The sequence below is a fragment of the Ziziphus jujuba genome, chromosome 6 (genome assembly GCF_031755915.1).
Source record: "Ziziphus jujuba cultivar Dongzao chromosome 6, ASM3175591v1".
Lineage (NCBI taxonomy): Eukaryota > Viridiplantae > Streptophyta > Magnoliopsida > Rosales > Rhamnaceae > Ziziphus > Ziziphus jujuba.
Genome location: NC_083384.1, coordinates 30,704,630 through 30,715,004, shown reverse-complemented (window position 1 = coordinate 30,715,004; position 10,375 = coordinate 30,704,630). Strand labels below are relative to the sequence as shown.

General features: G+C 34.7%; 1 pseudogene; it reads left to right on the top strand.

Annotated features, from left to right (window-relative positions):
* The first annotated feature begins 670 nt into the window (after positions 1-670).
* Positions 671-8,753, top strand: LOC112493427 (disease resistance protein RPV1-like; annotated as a pseudogene).
* The last annotated feature ends 1,622 nt before the right edge of the window (positions 8,754-10,375 follow it).

Sequence of the window (10,375 nt, the reverse complement as noted above, 5' to 3'; positions counted from 1 at the left end):
AGCTTCTGCACTATGAGAAAATCTGTGTTTACAAGCTCAAAAACCAGATCAACAATGGTGATCTCACACAAGAAACCCAAAACCAATCCCAAAGTCCCAATTACATCCTCACTCTTGTGTTTCACAAAGAAACCACTCTCTTTCACATAGAAAAACAAGGTGTAGAAAAACCCATACAAAGAACTTTGGAATTTCTCTCTCTAAAAACCGATCTGGAACTTTCTCTCTCTAGAACAACGAAGAAGACACACCAGCTGCTCTCTCTGTTTTCTTCTTTTTTCTTTTTTTAAGCTTGAAAAAGACCCCTGTATTTCTTTATGAACTGCCTCTCTTAAAACACCTCGTTTTGCTGTGATGTGGCATCAAAAACTGATATAACTGATAAGAAACAAAACGACACAGCATTGTTTAAGTGAGCCCAATAGCTTTGCTGATGTGGCAATACAAGAGATATATTTTCAGCTTCATAAACGATGCCGTTCTATCAAAAAACCAACAACCAAAAAACTGCAGCTTCTCTCCTCTTCTTTGTTCTGTCACAACATCAAACCAGTAAACACATTTTACAAAAGTTTTGAGGATTAATTCTCACAACTATGCTTCATCCACATGGTGTTTGGATGAACTGCTGCAAATACTTGAATGTAAAAGAACAAATTTACAAATTGTCATGCCAATATTTTACGGCATAGATCCATCGGTTGTACGAAAGCAAAAAGGGAGTTATGGAGTTGCATTTGCTGCACATGAAAAAGGTTTCAAGGATAGAATGGAGAAGGTGCATCAATGGAGGGCTGCTTTAACAAAAGCATCCAATCTATGTGGCTTGGATTCAAAGGATTTCAGGTATTCTAATCTCTATCCTAATTAATAATACCAGTAGAAGCGTAAAATAGGATAGCTGCTTTTTATTTTTTAATTTTTTTATTGGATAAATTGGGGAGGGAAGATTTTCAGCCTCAAAACAAATTTGGGATTATGATACAGAAATGTGGGGAAAACCAAAGTTTAATTGAAAATTGGTCAAAAACACAAGAACCCAACCCTCCATTCTCAAGAACCCGCTTAAGAGATGAAGGTTTAACTCACCAAAGTTAGGAATCCATCTAAATGATAAGAGTTTAGATAGAAAACTCGCCATTCAATTGAATCCCCCAAATAAATAAGAGTTGAGATGAACAATAATCCTTCTTCAATAAACAACCAACAAGTTATATTTTGAGCTTTTACTAATCTTGGAACATCCCTCCAAGCATAGATATAGATGATGAAAAGTCTCATTAATTAGCAGAGGTGTCAAAATGGGTTGGCGTACGACATGTTAAAAACACGAATACGGCATGACACAAACTATGCCCTACCAAGTATGAAACACATAACTGGCTGTGCCTAGGCAAGCACAGCATAAGTTTATGATAGACCAGACATGGCATAAGCACATGACATGACTAACACTAGTAATATATGAATAATATATTATATTAGTTAACTTATATTTTTCATTATTTAGTTAATTTTTTCAAATTAATTAGTGTAATACTTTATTAAATTAATTTGTATTTGTGATTTAAATTTTTGAAATTGTTTTAGCTATCATATTTTTATTTATTTAGAGATTTTTTTGGCTTAGAAATTTTGTAATTAATTAATTATGTAATATCTTTATGTAAATATTAATTACATAACAAATCATAAAATAAGTTTATTGTAGTGAATTTAAGTTAGATGTCATATTTACTTTGTATAATATATTAATTTTAATCAATAAATAATTAAAATAAATAAAATAGTATGTTAGTATAAATAATATAAACGTTTCGGCACGAACACAACATGATAAAAATACAGGCTAACACAAGTATGATAGAACAAATACATACACCAACACGAACAGGAGATGAGCATAAATGGACCAACATTTAAATGAACTGTTGCAATTTTGCACCTCAAATTATGAACCTTGGTGTTAATAAATAAAAACACATAACACTATATTGCAATTGTACTTTAGAAGTGCCATAACTTGACTTTAATTTTAGAATTTAGTACCCCAAAAATTCCTATGCCAGATTATTATTAATGATCATTGCCAACTAGACTATGCCCAAAACACATAACAATTTAATTAATTATACCTATGTACTGTTTAAAATAGTATTATATAAAATTATCGTTAAGGCACGTATGTAACATTTTCTAATTGAATGAAAAGAACACGATAAAAAAAAAAAAAAAGAATGAGAGAAGATTTGGGATAAATTCCAATAATTAATTTTACAATAATAAATAACAAAGAAATAATAGAATAATAATTAAATCAGGCAATAAATAACACTATTTGTATAATTTTGTATCATAGCTAAAGCATTGGTAGCTAATTGCCAAATTTCTTGTGGTGAAAATTAATATAATATAGGATGAAAAATTGAATAATGCAAATAAATAACAAAGTATTAGTTCTAAAAATTCTCCGTTTCTCAATATTTTTCTTTTTTCTTTTTGCTTCAAATACCTGATTCATAAAAAGATGTTGGTCCAACTTTTCTAGCAATTGTAATTTTTTTTTTTCTGCTTTTATGTAGTCCTGAGGTCAAGTTAGTTCAAAATGTTTTTGAAGATATTTCATTGAAATTGCCAAAATATCAACCTTCAAGTGAGCATTACAAGGACCGCCTCATTGGAATTGAAAAAAAGATCAAAGAAATTAATTCATTATCATCTATTCGCTCAATAGATGTTCATGTTATAGGTATTTGGGGCATGGGAGGTATTGGTAAAACCACCCTTGCTAGTGTTCTATATCAAGGGTTATACTTTCAGTTTGAAGGTTGCTCTTTTATTCGGGATGTTAGAGAAGAACATGCAAGATATGGACCAAATCATTTGAGAAAGACGCTTCTTTATGAATTACTAAATGATGAAGCTATTCTCAAAATGGATAGCCCATATGTAGCATCACCATATATTCTTGAAAAGCTTCGTTGTAAAAAGATTCTCATGTTCTGGATGATGTGGATAGTTCGATCCAATTAGAAGATTTAGTTGAAGGATATGATCAGCTTGCTCCTGGAAGTAGAATCATTGTTACAACTAGAAATGTGCAAGTGCTTAAGAAATTGACTACATATATTTACAAGGTTAAGGGATTAAATGACACTGAATCTCTTGAGCTCTTCCATTTGCATGCTTTTAGTAAAAATTCTCCTCCAATAGATGACAAAATGCTGTTAAAAAAGGTGGCAAGTTATGCAGGTGGAAATCCATTAGCTCTTAAAGTGTTGGGTTCTTTCCTTAATTCCAAAAGCAAAGAAGAGTGGCAAAATGCATTAAATAAGTTGAAAAAATTTCCAGACGAGGACATTTTAAATGTGCTGAGAATAAGTTATGAAGGACTAGATAAAGGACTTCAAAATATATTTCTTGACATTGCATGCCTTTTTAACGGGAGTTTTACTAGAGATCGTGCAGAAAGCTTACTAGATGAGGGTGACTCTTGGGTGAAAATAGGAATAAGTGTTCTCATTGAAAAGTCGTTAATTGAAGATGGTAAATATTCGATAGGTAATGAGCTATGGATGCATGATTTGTTGCGACAAATGGGTCAAAAAATTATATGTGATGGACATGCAGAACCTGGTCATCGTAGTAGGCTTTGGGATGCTAAAGATATCTGCCACGTTTTGGAAAGAAATACTGTAAGCCCAAATGCATTATTGGTTCCTTCTAAAATGATAGAAAATTTGTTTTAAGAAGAAGAAAATTATTAGGTGTTTATGTACGATGGTATTTTTAATAATTTTTATTATAATATTGTATATATCCATAGACATATTGGTTATTTTAATGTTCATTTGATTTTCAGAGAACTGTAGCAATCGAAGTCATATCATTCAACATGTCTAAAATGACCAGAGATGTAAAAGCGTGTCATACAGCCTTCTCGAAGATGTGTAATCTACGAATCCTCAAAATTTATTGTGACAACATTGGAAAAAATAAGTTCAAACTATACCTTCCTCAAGGCCTTGATTCTTATCTTTCCGAGAAACTAAATTATTTTCAATGGGATTTATTCCCTTTGAAATCATTGCCATTCAATTTTACTCCCGAAAATCTTGTTAAACTGATACTACGAGACAGCCATGTTCAAAAACTTTGGATTCATGAAGTTCAGGTATGCTTAACTTCCTAACTTCTTGGTAATGGGCTCAACTTTTTAGCTAACTTTTATTTCTTATGTCTCAACTACATGAAGATATACTAAATAATTGTACTATTTTTCACTATCCTGTCACACAAAGTCTCTTCCAGTGTTAAGAAGGATGGATCTTAGATATTCCAAGCTCCTTACAGAAATACCACATCTGTCTCAGCTGGCTCCGAACCTGGAAAGTATAAACTTTGAAGGCTGTATAAGTTTGGCCCACGTTATTCCATATCTAGAAAATCTTGACAAACTTACTTATCTTAATTGGAATGGTTGCTCCAAACTTGGAGATTTCAAAGAGATATCAAGGAGCACAGGAGGGTATCCGGATCTTGTAAAGTATGGAGGCATCAAGAATGCTCTGAGCAACATTTGTAATCAGAAGTTGACATGTTTCAAAAGTTTCATCTCTTCACCTGGATCCCACATCTGTCAAAAGTTTCCAAAGAATTTAAGAATTTTAAGTTTGTGGGGGACACCAATTGAAGCAGTGCCCTCATCAATTGGGAGTCTCTCTTGTCTCGTTAGATTATATTTGGATAATTGCAAACAACTTAAAAGTCTTCCAACCAGCATTTGCAAGCTGAAAGCTCTTGAATCACTAGATTTGTCTGGTTGTGTATAACTAGAAAGGTTTCCTGAAATCTCAGAGCCTATGGAGCACTTGAAATGTCTTTGGTTAAATGAATCAGGGATTGAAGAGTTACCGGAATCCATTGATAATTTAATTTCCCTCAAACTATTCAACCTTAAAAGTTGCAAGGAAATTGAGTTTCTCCCAAACAAGTTGTGCGATTTAAGGAAACTTGAGAAATTGTTCCTCGAAGGTTGTTCAAAACTCGAAAAATTGCCTCCCTTTCCACCTACTTTGTCATCATTGGAGGTCCAATATTGTGAGAGCTTGAAATCAATACCAGATCTTCCATTATTTTGTACACATCTGAATGTAAGACATTGCACGTCACTGAAGAAAATACCAGAACTGATTCATCTTCATAGTTATGCTGACTTTTTTGGTTGTCAAAATTTGGATCAGAAAGCACGCAGCACCATCCTCCCTGATCATACAATTTATGAATTACTTAAAAATCTTGTATGTTATCTCTCTCCCTAGCTAATTGCTATTTAGCAAGTTTTTGTTATATATCTAAATGATTAATGTAACACCCCGTCCCGAACCATGTCGGAATTTTTGCACGTCGACCGAGGTTGACGGTTGACTGTTGACCGTTGACCGAATGGGTCAAAAGTTGACTTTTTGACCCGGTTGGAATTTTAGGTTGACTGAGGTACCGTTACGAAGTACACGTTGGCACGAGTTCGTAGACTAGTAGCACGTTGAAAACGGAGCTACGGTTTGAAAGTTATGAGCAGAACAAGTTGAGGTCCAAACTGTCCAAGGGGTGCCGGAGTTGACTTTTTATTCATGCAAGGTTGAGCTTTGACTCATGCATGGTTGTGAAGTGTTCGTCGATACGAGTCCGTAGACTAACGGCACGTCCGATTTGGACATGTGGTTTGAAAGTTATGGACCTGTAGAGTTTTTCAAATACCGTATTATTTTATCATTATTTTTGAACGTATAACGATGTGCCACGTGTGACTTAACGAAGGTGACCATGTGTCACCATGGTGAAATGCCACATGTCAACCATGTTTAAAAATCAAGTTATTTTTATTATTATTTTAAATAATAATATTTTTATTTAATTAATTTGAATTTATTTCTTTTATTTTCCTTTTTCTTTTTCTTTTTCTTTTTCTTTTTCTTTTTCTTTTTCTTTTCTTTTCCCCACGTGGGAAAACACCTTTTTCTTTCTTTTTTTTCTTTTTTTCTTTTCCCTTCCTTTCCTTCTTCTTCCCTGAGCCCGTCAAAACAAAATGCAGAATTTTTTTTCTCCCTTTCTCTCTCCTTTGACTCTCTCACCCTCTCCCTGTTGACCGACCGGTTGGCCGGATTTCAGTCGCCAGAGTGCTACACGCGCCGGCTACTGGTGTAGCCCGCCACCTCGCGACCTCAGCCACCAAATCTCCCGGCCAGCCGCCGCCGGACGTGCCCAGATCGGGCCGGCGAGGTGAAATTTTTCCGGCGATTCTTGCTGTTTCCGACCAAACCAGCCCATCCCATACCTCTAGCCCACTATTTTTGACCCCTCTGAGTCCATTTCCGGGGTTAGATTTCCCAAAATCCCCATCGTTTGAAAGATCCCTCAAGATCAAAACCGGCCGAAGCTTCCCAACCAAATTCCGACCACCTCCGGCGGAATTGGGGTCGATGGAGACCGGTAATGCGCTCCTTATTCCACGAGCTTCGATTCTGTATATCATTCGCCCATTTTGGTTAACGTTTGTGTTTGACCCCCGGGTACCGGGTATTATTTGCCCGATTAAAATATTAATTTATTTGACTGTCTGTGAATTTTGTTCTAGGAGCACCGATGAGTCGTAGAATTGATCCCGTGGTGGATCATGGTTTAATTGCGTGCTCCAGGTGAGTGACCCACCTTTAAAAATATTTTTGGGGTAATTAATTGTATTTATGTGGTATTGATTTGGTATCTGTAATTTGTGCTCATGTGGTGTATTTTAAATACAATCGGAAAAAATATTATTTTATATATATATTTACCCATTGGTGCTAAATGAAATTTTGGGGCCATTAAGAAATTCTCGATTATTATTTTATTGTGATTAAATGGTATTTATTACACATGAGCAAGTATTTTCAGTAATTGTTTGTGTCTGGATTTTACATCATTTTTGGGCAATTAATTATGTTTAGTTGGTATTTAAATTATGCTCATGTGGTGTGATTTAATTATGGTTTTATTGTGGTTTAATTTATTTATTATGCATGAGCAAAGTGTATTTCGGTATTATTTGTATGTGGTTTCAGTATTAAATTTTCGGGCATAATTAGGTTAAATATTTTACGAAAATATTTGTTTAAATTTTATAAATTATGCCCGCGGTATTTTTATGGTTGCATCTCGTACTTTGAAAAAATTGTGGTTGGTTATCAATGTTTCGTACCGGGTTATTGAATAAAAAATATGTGGGATGGTAAGTGTGACAATTTAATGTATTTCCCACTGTAATTTTGGAAAACGGTACGGTTGGTTAATAATGTTTATTTTTAGACGCACTCATACAGTATTGGTGTTCTGGTGTATGGTGTATGGACACATGGTAGCACGCGGTTATTATGTGGTTTAGCGTGCAGTTATTACTTCACCCGTGAGTTGCCATTGGACCGTGGGCAAGCAAGGTTATTGTTGTGCACAGCCGCCCCCCTCCTTGGCCGGGTTGATGGTTTTAGCAGCGGTACTGTCGGGACGCCGAAGTGACCGTTGCAGGTTTCTCTCTTTAACCCCCCGCCAGTCGGTGCTCGGGACGCTGGGTATCGGAGGGCATCACCGGTATATAGTGTGGTGCGTCGGTGTAAATTGCAAATAATGTTTTAAACCCCAAAGGTGTTCTAAAATTATTTATTATAATTTATTGCAGTTTATTTATATTTGGGGTATTTGTTTATTTATTTATTTATTTGTTGTTTATTAAATTATTTGGTCCCTTGGTTTTCGAGGAGTACATACATCGGGTTTTGTGAAAATGTTTTTAAAAGGGGAACATTTCCAACGGAGTGAATAGTGAGGGTTTTGAGAGAAAGTATTACTTCAATTGTTTATTTATTTATTTATTTAATTGTTCGGTACTGGTTAATTAAATTCCTTTATTTTTATATTATTAATATTAAATGTGTTTAGTAGTTAGGGTTACTCACGGAGATGATTAGCATCTCACACTCTTAAATTCCGTTCCCCTAGGTCCAGGTTGGAGACGTTGATTGTCCGGGGCGAGCCCAACGTCTCAGTTCGTTGCCGAAGGTTCAAGAAAATTTTCTTCCCTTTTTCCTCTTGAACTTGTATTGTTTCTTTATCTGTCATTTTAAAAATTCCACATTTGTTGTATAATGCTCTGTATACTGTATTGGATGTGTAGTTGTTTTTATGCACTGGGTTGCTGCTGTTGTTGTTTTTGAGAAGTGCTGAAATTTGTGGAACAATTTGTAGTTCTGTGGGAGAAATAAGGGGGTGATTATAGAAGTGTGTTTTCAGTGTAGGTAGTTTGTGGTAAGTAAATCCCTTAGGGGAGGCTCTGTCGGATTTTCCTTTGGAGGGTCCGGTAGGGTTTCCCTGGGATCATGGCTTGTCTAGGTTTCCGGGGAAGGAATTCTGGACGGGTCCTGACAATTAATTTCCCATAATTTGACTCATATATTGTGCAGGGCAATTCAGAATTCCGTTTTTGTTATCTTGGTGATGACATTCCAAAGTGGTTCAGCAATCAGACTTCGGGGACTTCACTGAAAATTACACTTCCTCCATTTTGGAACGATGACAACTTCTTGGGTTTGGCTCTCTGCCTTGTCCTTGATCTGAAACAAATTAAACCTCATGTAGTCGCTTTTGTTAAATTTGAACTCAAAATCAAAACAGATAATGGTGAATATCCTGATGAATCTTGTATAAAAAACTTGTACTAGGAAAACAAAAAATGTCTAGATCACGTGTTCATGTGGCATGTCCCAACTTTTAGAGAAACTAAAGTGGCCCTCTAGTTGTAGCAGTGAGGCCTCTTTGCATGTTTGCACTTCGTTCAGTGCCAATACAGTTTGGAAACATGTCAACATGGCGAGTGAATATTGCAAGATAAAGAAGTTTGGGGTTAGGTTCTTAAACAAAGAAGATCGAGGGAGGTTTCCTGTAGAAACTATTAAAAGTAAGAGAAAGAAACGAGGCTTTAATGATGAATGTTGTGAAGCAAGTGGAAGTGGTCAATTTGTTTTACTCTTGAGAAAGATGATGAATCACATCTTACCATTCATTCAAAGAAATTCAGGGGTATGTGATGTCACTGCTTACAATTAGAAACAAACGTTAGGAGATTATTTGGTGAACGGTGAAGGTGCAGAGCAATTGGATGCTAGAGACAGAGACATAATATCCTAAGGTTACTTTGAAGAAAAATCAAGCATATCCTGTGATTGCTTAGGTAAATCAATTTAAAAACACAAATTTAATTGCACGTGTTAGTATTCTTTATTTTCAACATGCATTTCAAGGTATTTAAATTATATTAATTTGTATTCTAAGTTTATAAATTATAAGGCAATATCAAATGAAAAGTTAATTTTCTTTCGATTTTAATGATACCAGAAAAAAAGATAAGGCTTAGTTGTTATTAAAAGTACTTGTTATGGGATTTTCTGTTACGAAGAAACTGTGTGAGCTATATGCAGGCACCGCAACACTTAGAAAAGTCCTTTCTCTTTGTCTTTTCTGGTCGTGGCATTGAAGTTGGGATACTCTATTTGTGTGCATATATCCGTATGAATTTCTTTAAACATTCTTAACTTATCTTTCAAATGTGTATTGGAAAGGCTTTCCTACTTTGGTTTCTTGAACAATAGGGCCAAGGGAAAAGAAACAGTATTCTTGATTGATTTTTTTCCCTCACTTCTATCAGTTTGGTGTTATTCTCTACCTAATTAATGGTTGATAACATGTGTTTGTGTATAGTTGGCGGTCATTTTTCTGTTTTAAAAATTGTTTCCTTGAATGAATACCATTTTCATGAATAACAAATAGTAGACTCGGTATATGGATTTGTATTTGAATTGGAACATGTCTAGTTGGTATGTGTTTTGTCCTCTAAAACATATTAGAGAAGTATAATTTTTCCTTTTTTCAATCAGCAAAGCCAAGCCATATAAAAGAGATTAAATCAAAATAGCTGCGTTTGATTACTCTTTCATTTTCTTGAGCTTCTCATACCTTTATAATCTTTAGGATAACAACAACTAATTTATGTTTTCTTGCCCATCATATACATCCTGCCATACATTTTTGCCCTAACCATCTTACGTATCTTGGCATGCATATTCTGTACCTCTAATAAGAAATTTTATATTTGCTTTCCTATAGCCTTTAGCAATATATAAGCAACATATTTTATTTTATACCTATAATAAGACATCTCTCAATATGAATTGAATTTTTCTTTCTTTTCGAGTGGAATGGATTGTGATATAAGCAAGTTTTATGAGATCATTAATGTCAAATAAAAAATGCAAGTATTTTGCTCCATAGCAATGACGGTACTAAT